The sequence below is a fragment of the Vanessa tameamea genome, chromosome 15, assembly GCF_037043105.1.
Source record: "Vanessa tameamea isolate UH-Manoa-2023 chromosome 15, ilVanTame1 primary haplotype, whole genome shotgun sequence".
Lineage (NCBI taxonomy): Eukaryota > Metazoa > Arthropoda > Insecta > Lepidoptera > Nymphalidae > Vanessa > Vanessa tameamea.
Window position 1 is genome coordinate 3679414 of NC_087323.1, and position 19849 is coordinate 3699262.

Sequence of the window (19849 nt, forward strand, 5' to 3'; positions counted from 1 at the left end):
TGTGATATGATTTAAACGAGTAATAACAGTCTTAACGATTATGTGTATACTAATATTACAAGTATGAAAGTTAGTCGGTCTGTCTAGTTTATTTTACAACTTAACTATTGAAGGAATCGTAATGAAATTTGACATCGAAGTTGCCCGAAACCTGGAAAAGTTAACAATGTGTAAATAATTAATATGGACGGCCTTACACCTACTATGAATATCTATATGCGTAAAGAAGAATGTTTGTATATTTGTTCTCGATTCGTTGCTAAATCATTCGCTCGACTGTGAAGAAACTTTGATAACTTGTTTTAAATACGGCCGAAAGGTTCTTCGCCAAAAAAACTCGTATTCAACAAATAATACGTGTAAAGCCAGGACGGGGAGCAATTATAATTATATAGATTATTCTACTTAATAATGTATTCATACATACAGACCTTAATTAAATTTCTCAATATTTTTACATAGCTAAAAATAAAACTAGGATTTAATAATACGGTACATCAAAAATAAAAATTGGCGAGATTGCTATTTAGTCAGTCCATCGAATTTCCATTTAATGCCCTTTGAGAATATTCCCCTAAATATACACTCGCGACTTTTGAGCATACAGTTTTGTTTTTTACAATCAAGTTATTTAAAACTGATTCCGTTGTTTATTAAATGCAAATATGCGTAGAATGTAGTTAACTTTATTTTTAGTTAAAGCACTAGTTACAGTAGCAATTTTTCGCCATGATATTTATAATGTATTATATAATTATATAATTTGTACAGTAGCTTTATTTCAATAAATTTCTATAGAAATATTAAGTACTCGATGCAAATAATTCTTATATAATTATTTGTACAAATAACGACTATTTGTATTTATAATTTGGGACATGTTACAATGTATACACGTACATACAAACGTAATCTATCTCTATCACTCATTTATGAAAATATTGTGATTTCAATTTAATGGTAAATTTTTCCCTCGCTATCATAATCCGATTGGACGGAAAATTTGACATGCTCGGAGAAAATTCAAGAGCAAGCTGTACGGAATTATACATCTTTACAGGGGCGGGAGTGTAAAACTTTGTGCAAGCCCATCTGACTATATATCCTCATCTCATATTCTACTGCCAGACAGCAACATTTTGTAATATTTCTTTTTTCAGTTTTAAGGATGACTAAGCCAGTGTACCTACTACTGATGTATAAAGAACATCACATCTTACTTCTCAAGTTTGACACATTCGTTATGTACTTCTTACAGCGCCATTCGGTATGGTAGAAGGTAATTACCTATCATGAGGTACATATGCCCGTCTGTCGAAATATATTTAAAAAATAAAATCTTGACAAAAATTGTATCCAATTACTTTTCTAATAGTCCAACCCAATGTTTGAACCTAGTGGTATTCGACCATATAAACTAGCCACTATAATAACGAGGAAAGCAAACAAATCAACTTCCGTCGCTTTATTAATGGCACTAAAATATAAATGTATTTGTTATTTTCATTTATACGTAAATTGAACATGTGTGTATATGTTAAAGCCCACGTATCGATTTCCTCCTTCTGTTGGGGGTGGAACTTCAATACAATACAATAGAAAATACTCTCCATCAAAATAGCGGAGTGACACTTGAAATCAAAATAAAACTTTTCAACGAATTTATTTTTATAAACCTTATAACAAGACTTCAAACAGCTGTCATGAATATAACATTTTACACGTTGTCGAAGTGTGAAATGTTTTTGACTTCAAAAAATATTCTATACGTAACAAGCGATGTGTCCGCTAAGATTTCTTATTGGAACATTATTCAGGAATCTTAAACTTTAGGATTAATTTCCATATTTAAAATAATACAAAGACGAAATTTTTCTATAAAATTCTAAAAAAATGAAGAATTTCGTTAATAAAATAAACATATTATTCTTATTATATTAATAACATCTATATAACAAAGAATTATACATATTTTTATACGGGGCTGTTTTATATAACCACCGCAAACTTTTTAATATGTTTACTTATTTATATAAGATTTTCTTCCGTTTCCTAATGTACTGACGCACATATCTCTAAGCGTTGTCTGTAAAAAAAAATATTAATGATATAATGATAAAGTTGAAGGAAAATTAGGAGTTTTTTTATAATGAATATTAATATTATAGATGTACCTATGTATATTATATGAAAATTAATATTACAACTTTCACGTCCTATATTTCTATATATTTTACATATATAAACAGCTAGCAAACGGTGATCGTACATAAATTCTCGTTTTAAATTAACATTCATTCAAAAATACGCAGTTTATCTGAACGATACACCAATGAAAGGCTTAATAGTCCAATCAGCATCAATATTAAAGGGTATCCTTTGTTTCATTGATATTAATCCACTCATATGTATCTGTACATGACACAGTATAACTTAGTCGTATATAACACTATGAAATTCTGTTGAAATAAATAAATGATTATTATTAGACTATACCAATAAATTATAATTTTAGTTTTATCTGAAAGTTTATGTGAACGTTCTATTTGGTCGATCAAACAATATTTTCGTAAAGAATGTATCTTCGCAGTTATAGAGTCTATACTAATTAGTGTACTCTCTATTTTATACATGATATATATACTAGGATGTCGTTGAAACAATAGAAACTGATTTAATATAGAGTTTTATCCGTGTGACATGTGATAATTAAAAACTTATTGCTTGGCTTCATAATCACGAGGAGATTGATTGAAAACACCTCGGTAATGAACTGACGTCGTGGACAAATTTTATATCATTCTTTTAAATGTTAAATTTTTAATTTATACTGCTGTATAACGTTGATAAGTGAGTTCTAAGTTTGAATATGATCGAATCTATTTCAAAAGTTTTTAATTCAGCGTGTGAATACAAGGACGCGTTAAACGTCGATTATATGAAATTAAAGAAATATTAGTGCTGAGCCCCACTAAAAAAATTAAAAAAAATTTCATATCTCAATATCTGTATCGTGCGTTCACGTATAAAGTATATTATATTTACAGAATAATCTGTGCGAAAGTCAGTCATGACCTTTTGACCCTTTATATTACCCTATTCCCTATAATATATTGACTATTTTCATCAATAATGTATTTATTTATGTGATACAAATAATTTATTTGATTGCTAAAATAGACTAAAACAACAAAACAACAGTAAATTGAACCAATTAATTATAATTACGAAAGTATTATTATCTATTAATCCAAATACTTCATTATATCTTTTGTTCAAAACTCAATGCTAATTAGATATAAAATACGATGTTTAATTACGGAAATAGAGATCTAACGATGAGATATAAATACAATTAAGTATAATAAGACGAAAAAGAATTACGCAATGTTTTTAATTAACTACAGATAAATTAATTTCATTCTTTTGTAATGATCAAATATGAAGTATGGGTATATATCAGGGATGGTATGGATGTCATTTCGGATCTGGATATGGATACGGATATATAAATACGGTTACGGATACGAAATTATTTCTGATTATCCGATTGTTTAAAATATTTTCGGTTATGAATATTACATTATTTTGGAACTGTAAAATAAAACATTAAAAGATATTAATTTGACTTTATTTTTATGCTATTTTTTAGTACTAATTAATTTCACAAAAATAACTTATAACTTTAAAACACAATTAACTACTCTCTCTCTGAGTATAATAATAATATGCAAAAACAAAATTATAAAAAATATATTTGTATCGGTTACGGTTAAGGAGCTCCATAACATCTCTGGTATATACATATAATATTATTTAAATTATAGAGTGTAGGGAATTCCCCTATTTCTCTATAAATGCGAGAGTTTGATAGTTGGTTTGTTATTCGTTATTCTTTGCGCAACGAATCGACGCAAAATTTTGGATATAGAAGGTAAATCGGAAAAAAATACACGAGGCCACATCGGCGCATCAAAACTATTATATACATTATTTAAATATAATATTCACTATTTTCGGTTAAATAATATGTAACTATTACGTCACATTGCTGTTATCATTATTTTAATAGTGGTAGTGCCACAGTGCATACCTTCGGGTTGCAGCCGAATGGGCCGAGAGAGTGGTACTTCGCCGGTCGTGCGCCCGGGGAAGTACCACTCTCTCACTTAAAATCGGCGTAAAGTGGTAGCTATACTACCGCGTTTCGTCCGGTATGAGAGAGTCCCGGAGGCCCGATGCCCCTCCCCCCCAAAAAACATAATGATTGTGCAGAATTTGGTTTCATTACCCCAGGAGGGTACTATCAGCGACTGCGGTGAAGAATCCCTCTCTGGGCATCCATGCTCAGGACGTACACCACCTGAGCAGGGATGCCCAAGCTGCCCTCCGTATTCTGGGGGGGGGCAATTTTGCGCTCGCCACTGTTCGGCGCAAGCGGAGCAGGCATCATAAGGCAACCCTACCACCCACACCGTGGACTTCTGCAACATAAGGGGACTCAACTCCAACTTGAACGCCGTTCACTTTCACCTTGAGACGGCGAAGCCGGCCTTGCTCTTTCTTACCGTGACCCAGATATCCTCTCCTGCCGATACGACTTTTCTATCTTACCCCGGGTACAAATTGGAACATTCCTTTGTACCACGAGCTGGGGTGTGCGTTTACGTCAGAGATGATATCTGCTCTCGATGCCTCGACAGCCTTGAAGGGCAGGACCTATAGATTATCTGGCTGCGTGTAGACTGCGACGACTATCCGCGAATCTATGCGTGCCTTTATAGGTCCCATAGCGGTAATGCCGAAACCGACCGACTGGTTGAGCACGTCCAAATGGCTACAGATTCCGTGCTGCAGCAGATCCTATCCGCAGAGATCGTAATTCTTGGCAATTTTAATGCCCACCATGCCGAATGGCTTGGATCACGCACTACCGATCATGCAGGTAGATCTGTTCTGGACTTCGCTTTAGCTTATGATTTGACACAACTGGTCACCTCGCCAACGCGAATACCGGACGTGGAGGATCATATACCTTCCCTGTTGGACCTTCTGCTGACATCCCATCCGGATGGCTACCCGGTTATCGTCGGGGTACCCTCTGGGCTCGTCGGACCACTGTCTCGTCCGGAGTAAAGTGCTGGTTGCGCGGTACTCACGACCTCGTTTCGTGGGTTACCGCAGAGTGTGGCACTACAAGTCAGCAGATTGGGATGGGATGCGGTCCTTCTTTGCATCCTACCCATGGGGGCAGGTTTGTTTCTCGCCGGATGATCCGAGCGTTGTTGCTGACTCTGTCGCCGATGTGGTACTTTAGGGTATGGAACTATTCATTCCGTATTCTGCGGTCCCCGTCGGTGGCAAGTCCCAGCCCTGGTTTGGTCGTTTCTGCAAAACGGCTTCACGCCGAAAATGGGAACACTATCAAGACTGGGCTGGCGCATCGGCGTCTCGTGATGTAAATACCAGCGCATTTAGAAAGGAATATAACTCTGCCTCTAGGTCCTTCAAAAACGTGATTGATAAGGCGAAGACGGAGTACATTGGCAGAATTGGCGAGAGACTGGTGCGCCTCCCTTCAGGAAGACGTGCGTTCTGGTCTCTCGCCAAGGCTGTCTTAGGGAATTTCTGTCAGCCCTCTTTTCCATTTTTGCACAGAGACGGTGAGTCATTGGCCCATACCGCGAAGGAGAAAGCTGAAAAGTCACCACCAACAATCCCGCGGTGTGATACCACGATGCCGGAGGTTAAATTCCGGCAAAGTTCAGTTCGTAAAGCACTTCTTTCCTTGGATATTCATAAGTCGAGTGGACCCGATGGCATCCCTCCAATCGTGCTACGGACTTGTGCTCCCGAGTTGGCGCCGGTCTTAACGCGTCTTTTCCGGCAATCCTGTGCATTCGGCGTCGTCCCGAACTTCTGGAAGACTGCTTTGGTGCATCCGATCCCTAAAAAGGGCAACCGCTCAGACCCGTCCAATGATAGGCCTATAGCCAACCCCTCCTTGTTCTCCAAGGTAATGGAGTCTATTATAAATTGCCAGCTCCTGCGGTACCTAGAGGAGTACCAGCTGATTAGCGACCGCCAGTACGGGTCGCTCAGCCGGTGATTTTCTAGTTTACCTGACTCATAAATGGGCGGGAGCAGTTGAGAGCAAGGGGGAGGCATTAGCAGCCAGTCTGGACATAGCGAAGGCCTTCGATCGCGTGTGGCACAAAGCGCTTCTTTCGAAGCTTCATTCATATGAGCTTCCCGGGAAATTATCCAATTGGATTATCAGTTTTTTGGCAGATCGGAGCATCAAAGTCGTTGTCGACGGTGCATGCTCCGACTTAAAAATCGTCAATGCTGGTGTTCCACAAGGCTGCGTTCTATCATCCACTCTGTTTCTTCTGAAAATCAATGACTTATTTTTATTTTATGTTAGAGGTGGCATACGAGCAGGAGGCTCACCTAATGGAAAGTGACAACCACCGCTCATGGACATCTGCAACACCGGGGGGTTACAGGTGCGTTGCCGGCCTTTCAGGAAGGAGTACGCTCTTGTCTTGAAGGTTCCCAAGTCGTATCGGAAAAAATATTATTATTGGTAAGGAGATCAACCTTGCATGATATTCAGCCAAATCATCTTCCGTTCATAGAATAATACTAACTTTCAGCACATTTTGGAATGTAAAAAATTGCGAATTTCGTTTTTGTTAGGTCGCAGATTGAACGACGCTGCTTCGTAAAAAACAGGTCTGCTAAATGGCGGAACAATCAAGTCGCCTGCGACAGATACACCATGTTTTTTTCTATTAAACTTTATGTACAATCTTTTTTGACAATACGTCAATAGGTAGTTCAAGTAGGCTTTTACAAGCACTTTGAATCGTCATTTAAATTAAACTGTATTTAGGCAAGCTACAACCGGTTCGGAATGCAAATTCTACCGAGAAGAACCGGCAACAAACTCAGTAGTTACTCTTTTTCAACATTTAAAAATACAAAGTCACGTTATTTAAATACAATTACATAACATGTATATAATACATCCTGTCTAGAAGTCAACAAGTATTAGCTCCACCTTTTTTTATCATCTATATATTCTTGTATTGAATAAAATGCCTTATTTACTAATGTATTTTTTTAAAAATGATTCGAAGTTATGAAATAAATAAAAAAAATGTATGAAAAATCTTGCCCTCTCAACGATTCTCAGCACTTTTTCGATTTAGGTCGTAGATCATTTGTATGATAATAACCTGATTGTATTGCCCAGTCTCTCATCTCGACCAATATTATCAACATTTAATTAATTAACTCAGTCGAATTGACTTGACCTCAGATAAAAAATATATATTTAAATATATTTTTAATCATACGTAACATAGCTTTGTGCATTGTAAATTCGCTTGTAAGAGCTCTTCAGAACTTCATCAGGTCGTGATAATTTCGTAATGAGGTCGTCGGAATGTTATTAAAACTACATTTCCATATTTATTTTCATTCCTCTTGTATCTTGCTTTTGTTGCGACTTAAATATACTTAATTAAGACTCCATTTCCAATTAATTATCTTCCGAGATAATTATTATTGTTTTTTTTTTTTTTATTTAAAGTAATATAACATGTATTAATAAATAGACTTCTAGTATTTTCTTATAACAAAGAGAATGAAATATAAATTGGATCGAGAAAACTTTAACGTAATGGTATCGATGGATTTATTTGTAATAATTAATTAAATATTTCACAAAGAGGAGTGGCGACTTATGAAACCCAGGGTCCACTAGAGTTGTATTACATATCAACGAGCTCTTTTCAATTAAAATCTTATCAAGTGTAGACAACATTTTGATAAGCTATTTTGAAACAATTTTTATATTGCTTATAATTGGTTATTTTTTAGATTAATATATATACATAGACCATAGGACCATAGGACATAGATCATATGTCCTACGTATCTATGGTAATTTCTTAATAGTCACTTTAACTAGGGCTTTGTGCGAGCCCCTCTGGTTAGTGTCTACTGCCAAACAACAATGCTCAGTATTGTTGTGTGCCTGTTTGAAGCGTGACTACATCAGTGTAATTACAGATACAAGGGACATAACATCTTAATTCCCAAGTTTGATGGTGTATTAGCGAAGTAAGAAATGGTTAATTTTACCAACAGAGCCAACGTCTATTTGCAGTCATCACTTACTATCAGATGGCCTATTTGCCTATCCGTTTTATTTACTATAAATACATATAAACAAACTGGTACAAAGGTTTCAATGCAAGATGTATGTTGAGTTAGGTAGGTTTTTTCGTTCAGTACAATCGTATAATTAGGTGCCGGTTCTTGGTCTTAGTGGGTAAATAACGCGCTGCAATGCTTCATATAACATGTACCCCTCACCAATTTTTAACGTGTTTTGATTTCTAGTAGTATCCGCACGATCGCAGATCTAATAGTAACCAATAATTTCAACAATAAAATGTTCAATAATTTCATAAAATCGATCCCAAAAGTCATAAGAATAAACTCAACTATTTTCTATGAAGACAAAGGCATTAATATTATTGGAAAAATATTGTAATAAATTATAATGTAACAGAGAACCGTTGGCAGACGTTGTCAATTGATTATATACTAATACCTTCTTCGAAAGGTGCTGCATCTTCTGGTAATTTTTTTTTTACGTAAATAGGTTTCATACTTTTTTCCAATTAAGGAACACAAAATAATCCAATTTATTAATATAGACCCAACTAAATACTTTTTGCTCGAAGCTTCGATTAAGGTCATATAACAATGACGTCAGCGATGTAATGAATTTTTAAAAAGAGAATTAAACACGCCCATGGGAGTATGTTTTATTTCGTTTATGTTTATATTGTGTACCGCAGTCAGACGGGCCATCAAATATGCATGAACCGCGTTACGCATCCGAATGACAAATATTAAAGTGAAACTGAAATCTGTACTTTGGTTTAAATTTTTAATGATTTTTAATTCGCACGGAAATCCAAATAAAAATAAAATATGTGTATGATTAGTATTCGTCAATTCGAGCAATATAAATATATATTTTTTTAAATAATTAAAAACATTTTTATTTAAATTTGAATGCTTAAATTTTAAAGCTCTATTTTTATACCGTCAATTTGCACCCAAAGATTTATTTTTTATAGTAAGTGCACGGGTAAATAGACGACCTGATGGTAATTAGTCTAATTTCCATTGACGCCGTTAGATTTTTTTACCATTCCTTACATCGCCAATGCGCCACTTGTGTCAGTAGTTATACTGGCTCACTCACCCTTTATGCCTACAAAATTAAGAATTGCTGTTTAACGGTAGGATATATGATGAGTGGATGGTACCGACCCAGACGGTCAGACAAAGCTAAGTAAAATTAATGGGTCAAATTTGTTCCTTCTCCTGAAACACCCACCCAAACCAAAATATTACTATGCCAATTATTTGAGCTTAGCGTTGGAATATGTGATGTTGGTGCAAGGGGGCACTTGCATAAAGTCCAAGTCTCGTTACGTCTTCTTATTCTCATAATCCGATAGCGATCCGACATGGCCAGAAAGAACCAACGGCTTTCATGGTTTTAGGGGTAAAGAAATGTTAGACTTCTAACTTCCCAGTAATCATTAATATATTGATAAAAAAAACGCACAAAAAGACTAAACCAGAAGTGGTGCATTAATTCAGTTGTATCGAAGGTAACCAAGTTATATCAATAATCGAATCAATAATAGTCAATAGGAATGAAAACGTGATAGAATTATTGAACCGTGAAATTTAATTTAGCGGAAAACTAAAAAATTGTTTCAACGCCCTCCTTTCACGTTTAAAGGTCAAACTTTCAATTCTTAACATTCCGGTAGAGTATAGCAGGCAAATACTAGCGAGGGAATAAATAAATCAGTATGTGGTACAAGTCTTCATAACACTTATCGATATGATACAACTAAGTAAATATTTATTTATTATGGAACATCTACAGATATATTTCGAATTAATTCTAAACAAAATATTTTCTATTCGAAGTTTTCAGTGGCGTAGGACACGTAAATCGGAAAATATATTGCGTTTTCAAATCTAGGTAATTACTTCTGATTTTTCATCCAGTTAATTGGTGTTTTAAGTTTAATTCGTTCTCGGCGTTTAAGGAAAACATCCAAAGAAAACCTTGTATGGAATGTTGCTACGCGAAATAAAATGGGCCCCAAGTCCCTACTCTCCTCAAGAACAGAGTAGCAACGATGAAACAATTACAGACTTTTACTTAATTACAACAATATGAATAAACACTAACCTAATCTTACACAAAATAAAGGAAGAACAATAAAATTAAACTCAAAAGTGTATTAACAGAAAAATTACACATACAAAAATCGCTATAGTAACTAAATATTATATAACCATAAGGTAAAATTATTCGCATTCCTTCGCGGTTAAGAAAGGCATAAGGGTACCTGTAAGTACTTACTGTAGTAAATCTCTCTCATAAAGTTAAGAATGAATCATTGCTTTGCAGCAGAATTTTAGAACTTTATAGTAATATATTACACTTAATATAAACGGGAATGTACTTTATAACGGCTAACAGTAGTTTCTGCAAGTCTTTTTTCGCTTGCACCTTTACAAACGGTGTCATTGTCTAGTGTTTAATTTGTAAAGCTGCAGATCACAAGGCCCTGGATCAAAACCCGGGTCTGATCAATACAAAGATAGCGGGCTTTCTTGGCCTGAATTATTTCTGGTTGTGTTTCGTTAGGTGAAAGTTAATAGTGGATATACTTATTTTTGCACACACTTATGTGCTATTATGTGTTCTGCCCAATTAGCTAGGGTCCCTTGAGAATGTTAATTATTAAGTAAGAATAAGAAATTTCAGTTAGGAAGACACACTATATATAAAATAAACGAACTCACGGTAACTTTAAATTAATTTCTTGTCTGGCCAATTGTAAGTCTTTGCTCATTCGACTCGGTTCATTTGTGTATAAAACTACATTTAGCAGTATAAGCATTTTTTTATAAATCTCCTTATAATATATATTTTTAAATAATTAATATTACGATTGCCTATATATGATAATATTGAGTAATTCAATCCGCCACATTTCAATGCCCTTTCAATAATATTATATATAATATAGATAATATAATATTAATTGAGATTAATGATTTCGCTTTTAACTTGTATCATACAACAGAAACATTCTACAGGCGTCAAAGAAAAATCGTAACAATTTATTAGGCGCGGCCGGCCCTGAAACGAATGGAGTGAAATTCGCTGTCCCGCATTAATGTCTATTTTTTACATGAATAGCTCAGCTACTTAGGTGTAAAACTATTTTAAGCAGTTATGTGGCTTACTTTGTTATGTTTAGTATTATTTTTTACTATTCCTTGTAAATATATTAAATTGCCGCATTGACTGCACAGATCTTTTGAGCAAATTTAATTTGATAACACCTAAAACCATAAATCGACGTCGTCAGCCCCTATTGCATGTCCTACGGCTAAGACAAGTTATAGGCAGAATTATTTTCTGATAAGAGCGTCTGCTAGTCTTAATGAGCTTGTTTCTTAATAAGTCTAAGTCTTAATAAGTTTGTGAAGATTTTGATGTTTTCTGCAGAAGGCATAATAATGTTAAGCGATACATGACAGAAATGTTTGCAAAGATATATTAATTTTTAACTTTTTAACTTGTGGTCTCACTGGCTTTTTTATTACAGACACTTAATTTTATATGTATTGTTGTTATCATTTTTGTTTTGTTTTTCTTTTATTTTTCTATTCTCAGTCTCTTTAATATGTTCACTCTTAATCTGTTATCTGTTATATGTGAGAACTATTATTGGCCTAATAGTTATTAAGTATTTGTTGTTTTTATTTATCAACGGCTGTATGTTTTCCAATTAAATAAATAAATATTCAAAATTGACACGCACGCCAGCCTAATTAAAAAATCAATGGACAAGATATATTGGTTTCAATTCCCTTACCGTGCAATATACCCTTAGGTGTCCCATATGTATATCAGACAACCTTTATACGAAAAAATAATTTAATATAAATTATATTAAAGTATTTTTTTCTTTATATTTCATTTATTCAAATTGATGATGATGTATTTTTTTTTTAATTACGACTACTCATCGACTACAATTCAAATGATAGCGAACGCTGATTGGTTATTTCATAATCTAAAATCATTATCAATTGGTTGTTTATTATTATTTAATTTTAACCCAACCTTTGACTTCTTATTATATACATCAAAACAAATACTATTAGATCTATTACAATTAAATATTTTAAAATTAATAATATCATATCGCAAAAATTAAAACAGCATGTAGTTGCTTATTTTTAAAAACCTATAAAATAACAAACAAACGGGCACTTAAATCGTCCTATTATTCATTATGACAAAGTTCTTCAGAGAATCTACATTTCAAATCAAATCAAAAATTATCACAGCGTGAAGATTAGACTTGTGACTTAAGACATTCTTACTCTAATTAACTCAATAATTTTTACCAATAGAGACGCAAACATCCAAAATTTCCGTAAATTTAATATAACATGAATTTTACACTAGTAATAATAATACGGTATTTCATAAAACAAAGAAATTCATTAATTCTTTTTACCCTATCTCAGATAATATTCTGCATAAAGAACAGGTGTTTTCGTATAATCATTAAAGTTATAATTACAATCAACGTTGCCCTTAAAATAATGTATAAATTTTCTTAAATGTCTTGTACTTAGTTTATCATAGCAAACCTATTTCGTTTTCTTATCCGCTTCATGTCTAGAAATTTCCCTAGAGCTATTTTCGGCTTAGAATTTTATTTTATCAAAAGAAAAATAGTGAACAGTTGAGGGAGTTCCACACAAGCGTCGCTCGAGGCGCTGAGGCTTAAGGAACATGGTGTAGTTCACGGTCTTTTAGCAATAAAATTATTTTTGTATGGAATTGAATATAAAGCCCCTTCGTCCCACCTCGTCTTCGAACTGTTCACGATATTAAAATATCTCGGATGCCGGTTCTTCACTTATTTCTAAAGAAATACTTGAACACTATTACGATAAATATTCAAAATATCATGCATATACGAACAGTTTATTTGTTCTCTGAAATAAAAAAGAATTGTAAGAATGAATAATCGTGAACTTTATTTATAAAAATAATACTATACTTTATTGAATTAGGCTCTTTTCAATCGACATTCAACAAGATTGTACCGGTTCTGAATGTTAATTCTACTGAGAACAACCGGCAAGAAACTCGTTAGTTACTCTTTTTCATCAATAGCCTTAAATTATAACAGGTATAGTGTACATTACAATTAAATTTATTTATCCTGTAATAAAATGGATAAGCTGATGGAATCTTTTATTGTTTCGTCATTTTGTCAAGAGTTACACATTATCAATATAAAAGAGTTGTGTCAATAATAACATAACCCACTTTCCTATCCATCAGAGAATAAGAGACAAATCCTGAACAGTAAGCTGCTTTGCTAATTATCAGAGCCCAAACAAGAGCATCTGCCGCCAGCCGCTGTCGCACCCACGTCAAATCTTATACACCATAAATGTGTCAATACATTTCAACGTAGCTTTAAACACATACTCAAATAATTTAAACCCGATCTATAAACAAAATAGAATTTATATTCAATTATTAAATTGTGATTGTAAGTATATAAATATTATAAATGTTAAAATGAGTTTGTTTGTTTATTGAAGTTATACGTCTTAACTATTTTTGTTTAATTCTATTGTCGATGTTCTTCTTTTAACAAATATAAAAAAAAAATCCTTTTAAAATTAAAATCGTTCTGTATAAATGATCTATACTTATCGTAGAAAATATTGTCAAGGGACGTTTTTGTCTTTCCTGATTATAGAATTGAAATAGAAACCGGTGATGTATAATACGATCCTTTATATGCTAAAATTATTAAAGTCAATATTGTTTATTACTTCACGATTACACAATCGTTAAATGAAATAAAGGCATAAGTCTGTTCTCGCAGATAGAATAGATCTACTGATCACCAAATGTCTGTCAATCATCATCGTTTCCGGAATAGGGTAAAGACTACGGAGGATCGAAGGTATATATATATTTATGTATATAATGTAAATCGCATTTAACGCAATGCAATAACACAGAGAACTCATAAAATTGCACAATAAAACACAATAATGCGTGGAGGTGAAAATAAATGTATGAAACGTACCACGACTATTTTATCACGAATTAGAAACCTTAACATGGCACCTGGTCTCCTGGAAGGGAAATCGGGTTATGTGGGATTCCTACTCACCAAAACCACTACGGCACATGGACTGCCGTCCTCGACACGGATCGGAGAGGCTGCAGAATCGCGTCGACATAACGCATCCATAACGCATCGTTTCCGGAATAGGGTAAATACTTACGCGTATCCTTTGCGGGTATAATTATTCTATGCATACATGGGAGTATATACGCCAACCCACAAGAGTGGATTACGGTAGATAGGTTTTTTATTTAATCAGTAAAATTATTGCTATAAAATAAGTTATTTCATTACTGTAAAGTTATCTGTTCATATCTCTATCTTAAAATGTTAACAACTGACTAACGGTGATAAGCCATTTTGATACTTGTATACTATAAATAATATAATTATTATAGATAATATCGCATATCACATTCCGACATATCACGCTTGTGTTTCCAGTGGGTCTCGAGTTTCTTAACAATATTTTGAAGTCATACATTATGAAATGAAACGAATAGATTCAGCCTGGTTAAATATTATATTATACATTAACAAAAAAAAAAAATATATTAAAATTTTCGTGTACTATATTTTTATGTGTGACCTCAGAATGAACCAATAAGCGTCAATAGTTACTGTGTTATAAGTTTTCGTGATACATTACTGTTACACAACGTACTCTATATACTCTAATATCCTAACATAAAGACAACCTCGTATGCGACCCTGACGATTTTATTGTAAATGTCAAAAAATTGTGAAATGTTTGAACTATATAATAGAACTAGCTGTGCCTAGCTCGCACGCGTTTGTTAACACTTAAAATAAAAACTTCTTTATTATTATTATTTTTTATTACATCAGCTATCTGCCAGTTAAAGTCCCATCAAAATCGGTCCAGCCGTTCCAGACATTAGCCGGAACAAACAGACAGACAGGCAGATAAAAAATTTAAAAAAATGTTATTTTGGTATATGTACCGTGTATACACATACATGCATTAAGAAAAAAGCGGTTAATTTAATATTACATACAGACACTACAATTTTATTATATGTAATAATAGATTTTAAAAAACATGCACATATATTTCTATAGTAATTTATTTATTTAAATTGTTATTTTCATTACATTTTCCTAGTTCTCTGTTAAATTGATGTCATATGGTATACATTTAAATGAAACAACATTTGCTTACAACAAACACGAAAATGGTTTCGTGTAAATAAATCCAAGTCCATTTACACATCTAAATATTGCGCTTTATACTCGAGTCTTCATCTGCTTGAAGGTCAGCTATTAAGGCTATTTGCCTAAATGCTCGAAATAAACCTTTATTTGCCGTCCTGAATGGACGGCTATTGGTGTCTGAATGAACATGCATGGCTATCTTAACTCGCTATCTCGATTCAAAACTGTGAATACCCTGCGTCGGCTGACTTGCGTCTTTTAATGAGCTCGCATGTTGAAACAAGGTGATACAAAAGTTGAATACGGAAGGTCATCAATCTTTGCTAAAACCCATTTTCGGTCTAAATTCGACTTCGTTAATTAGCGTTTCTTTAGTCTACTGCTGGGAAACGCCTTGCATGTGCTCAACTAGGTAAATATTCTCGGAAGAATCAACATCATATCAACACTGTAAACATAAGGTCCATTAAAAAAATATTTGAAAAAAAAACACAAAAGTGAGAGTAAGAATAACATTAGATGTAGTTATCGTAATCGTGTCGACAAGGTATCCGCGGCCCCACCCTTGCAGTGCACCGCTCGTAACTAGTGGATCTATCCTCAGGGGCGAAGATGATCCCCCTCCGCACTCCTCGCACCGTACGACAAGAGCCACTCTCGGCCACCATCCACACCAAGGCCGTCTGAAATAGTACACGCAAGGTACCCACGTCACGCGTCCACGGCCCCAGGGTCACGTTATATTTTATGCTCCTCCGGTTTTGCGACTTGGGGCCGAACTGTATGCCGTGGCGGCTAACGTCATGACGCTCTCTCATGCCGTACGCCTCAACTGCTGGCAACTTGTGTGCACGTGACGCGTTTACTATATATTATTGTTCTAAATTCAAATAAACATTTGCACAAATCCTTAACACTTTATTCGACCGTAACCAAAGGCTGTTTAAAAGAAGTTATTTAAGCGATAATACCACCTTTTGTACATACTCCCTTTGTAACATTTATTTTATCGCTGTATGCTATTTTATTCCTTAGTATACAAAAGAGCATATTTGTATTGTATTGTAAGCAACATTTCCTGTTTTAGTACTGTACTTCGGTTTGAATAGCAAACGAGCAAGTTTAATTACAGGTACAAATTACGTACCAACTTTGATTCAATGGCTGCTAGTGTATTTGGATATGTGACGAATAAGATTTACTTACAGTAATGTATTGTTAGGAATGACCGTTTACCTATACTTTAGATTTGATAAATTTCCACCAATAAAGGACCACTTTAGCAACACACTACCGGAACTTTAAGAACTGACACCTACAAATTACTAAGACCTATCTTAAAGTCTTTAAGAAACAGCATAGATTATTTTTTTAAAACGACAACAAAAATAACCTAAATGCCTCTCGGGGCGCCCGAAAGAAGTGATAATCTAGACTAATCTAGGTTGAAATATTTAATATCGAAATTGTTTACCTTGAGAAAAGCTTAGGTTATTACTTAAATTTTATGTCCATTTATATAATAATGTAAGGAAAAGTTATTAATAAAATCGTTTATTATATATTACATTAGAATTTTGTGTATATACATTATTAGTATCATTATTGCCTATCTACCGCTGCTGTATGCGTAAGAGAAAAATAAGCCAGACAGACTGGCGCCGTAACGCGTTACGTAACGAAGCGGTTTATTTTAATTAACTGGTAATTATTATGATCTCCTGCATCACACACGATTACATTAAGGAAAGAAAACCTGTGAAACAAAACGATATGCCATTAGTCCGCCCGAATTGGTCCATCGGTTAGCATTGAGGCCATTCATTTGTCTTCCCAACGGCTGTAACATTCTTTACAGCAATTGACTATAGGTCTATATATATAGATAGTTTTAAAGCTTCAATCGAAACTCGAATAAGGGCATAATTTATCATTCTTATAGAATACCCCAAAGTATATAAATTTTATCTAAGACAACCACAGATATCTAAGCATAAAGTTTATGTTACGACGACGAATATTATGATAAAGAGAAGACTAACTAATCACTATGAAATATTTATTATTTCTTAAATATAAATAATTTTAAAACGTTTGAAACGTTTGAACGTTTTTGTCTAAAATCTTGTCTAAACTTATTCAATATTTTCTTTGAAGGTATTCACAAAAATCTTAGAACACAATGCTCAAACGATTTATGGAATTGAATATTAAATCTTATGTTACAATAAATCTCACAAAATATGTTTCACAATTCTATATAACTTCTTTAATCTTTCATAAATAACTTAAGACATATTTGCAAACTTGGTATTCATTTAAACGCTCACGCATTCATACGTAGAAGATAATAAAGCTTAGGATTTAAAGAAAATACTTTATAGCGTTTTGTATAATAACATACGTGTATTCTCCTACTGTTATATATCTTGTTAAGTTAGTTGCACGTTAACATCTATACACTATATCTAACAAATAAACATACTATTCAATTATATTAATATAAAAATACTATTAATTCTGCCAATACCAGTCATATAAAAATCTGAGTGAATGTTATATAAGGTACAACCCAACGTAAATCGTAATGCAGATAGTCAAAGTCCAAAATAAACAGATCGCGACTAGTCAAATAGCGCGGCGGCCGTTATAGAAACAAATTCAAGTTATAATAAAACTTAAGCCAGCTAAGCAAGGAACAAGCCGCGACTATAGAGTTTCACTGTGCGTCCACGCTAAAATAAATGCTAAAATTACTGCTACACTATAAAACTTGGTAGAGTATATAAAATACAATGATTCTTTACATTTAATGTGCTTTGAAAAAAAGTAATGTAAAATATTTTGTGTAGTTTTTTTTTTATGTAAGTGTTAGAACTCACTTCAAATCTCACTTCCGAAATGTTGTAAACCGACTTACGATGATACCCTATTTTCACCGTAACCTTTAAATATTCTAATTCTTATAATTAATTTCGCATACCACTTACTAATTCATGATCGTATTCGGCGGTGATTTTCGAGTTTAGTCGTACACAATGCCAGGCTCTAGCCGAATAACAAATAAAATAATTGTAGATTAGGTAAGGAAATCACACACATTCTACTATTTTAGTTTTCATAGACACATAATTTGTTAAGAATAAATAAACGGCAATCGTCGCAATGGATAAATATATTTCGGGAAACGTCTAGAATTCCCGCGCGTCACTTTAAAAGGAAATAATGGTTACAGTTAACTTATTCAGATGTTTGCATACAACACTAAATACTGAACATAGTTTTAGAACATTTAAAATATCACTAAGGACATTTTATTCATTATAGTGAGGAATTAGGTTTTGTATATTAATAAACATTATTAAAATACATTTCTAAGCATTTGAACCGCTTAACGATTAATCGTGTATTATTTATACATAGATAGCTAATTTCTTTATGTGTTTATTATATTACATTTTATTAATTAATTATGTTTAATTAATCAGTGTAATAAAACTATTAATTTGTATTGCTTCTGAGCTGTTATAGTTCAATGGTAGAACCAGTCTTAGCACATGGGAATCTTAATCAATGATTGCGTGTTCTATCTAACTCTCCCAAACAAAGTTTCATGTGCCTTAAGTTGTTTTCATAATTTAAAGAAGAAAACTCCATAAGGAAATCAGTGATTTGTCGAATGAAATACTACACCATGTATGTAATTCATATATGTATAATAATAATATACGTAATAGTACTCTTATTAAATAATGGAATTAAAGTAATTATATTAATCTAGCATTATTTTTTATGTGTGGAAATTCTAAGTTCGTATTAATGCTATATGATTTTAAATAACATAAGATCTAATATTTATAAAAAATACCTTATATATAAAGCTTCATCTTTATTTGTACAAAAACAGTTGGTGCAATCATTACAAGTTGTGCGTGTAGTTACTTTGGCTCACTCACACTTTAAGCCGAAAAACAAAGCCACAAAATATTTAAGTTTGACAATTGAATATGTTACAACTAGGTGGATTCTTAACAGATGGACTTGCACAAAACCAAACCTAGTCTTACTAACATTATAAATACGAATGGATAAAGAACAGCCGAAAAAAAATAAATGTGGTACAAATCTCTGTACCACATTTAAATTGTTTCGGCTAATATATCTAGATTAAGACAGCATTTTTTTTTGGATAAATAGACCTAATACTGCCCAATTCGCGGTCTAGAATACGGAAACTAGAATCTAATTCGAAAAGATTAAAGAAGATTATATGTTGAAGCAATGTTGCGCCTAGAGCATCCAGCCATACGTCCGCAAGCCGTGGTTGCTATTAGTTGCCGCTAAGGAGACGCGTGGGAATTCACGGAAACATT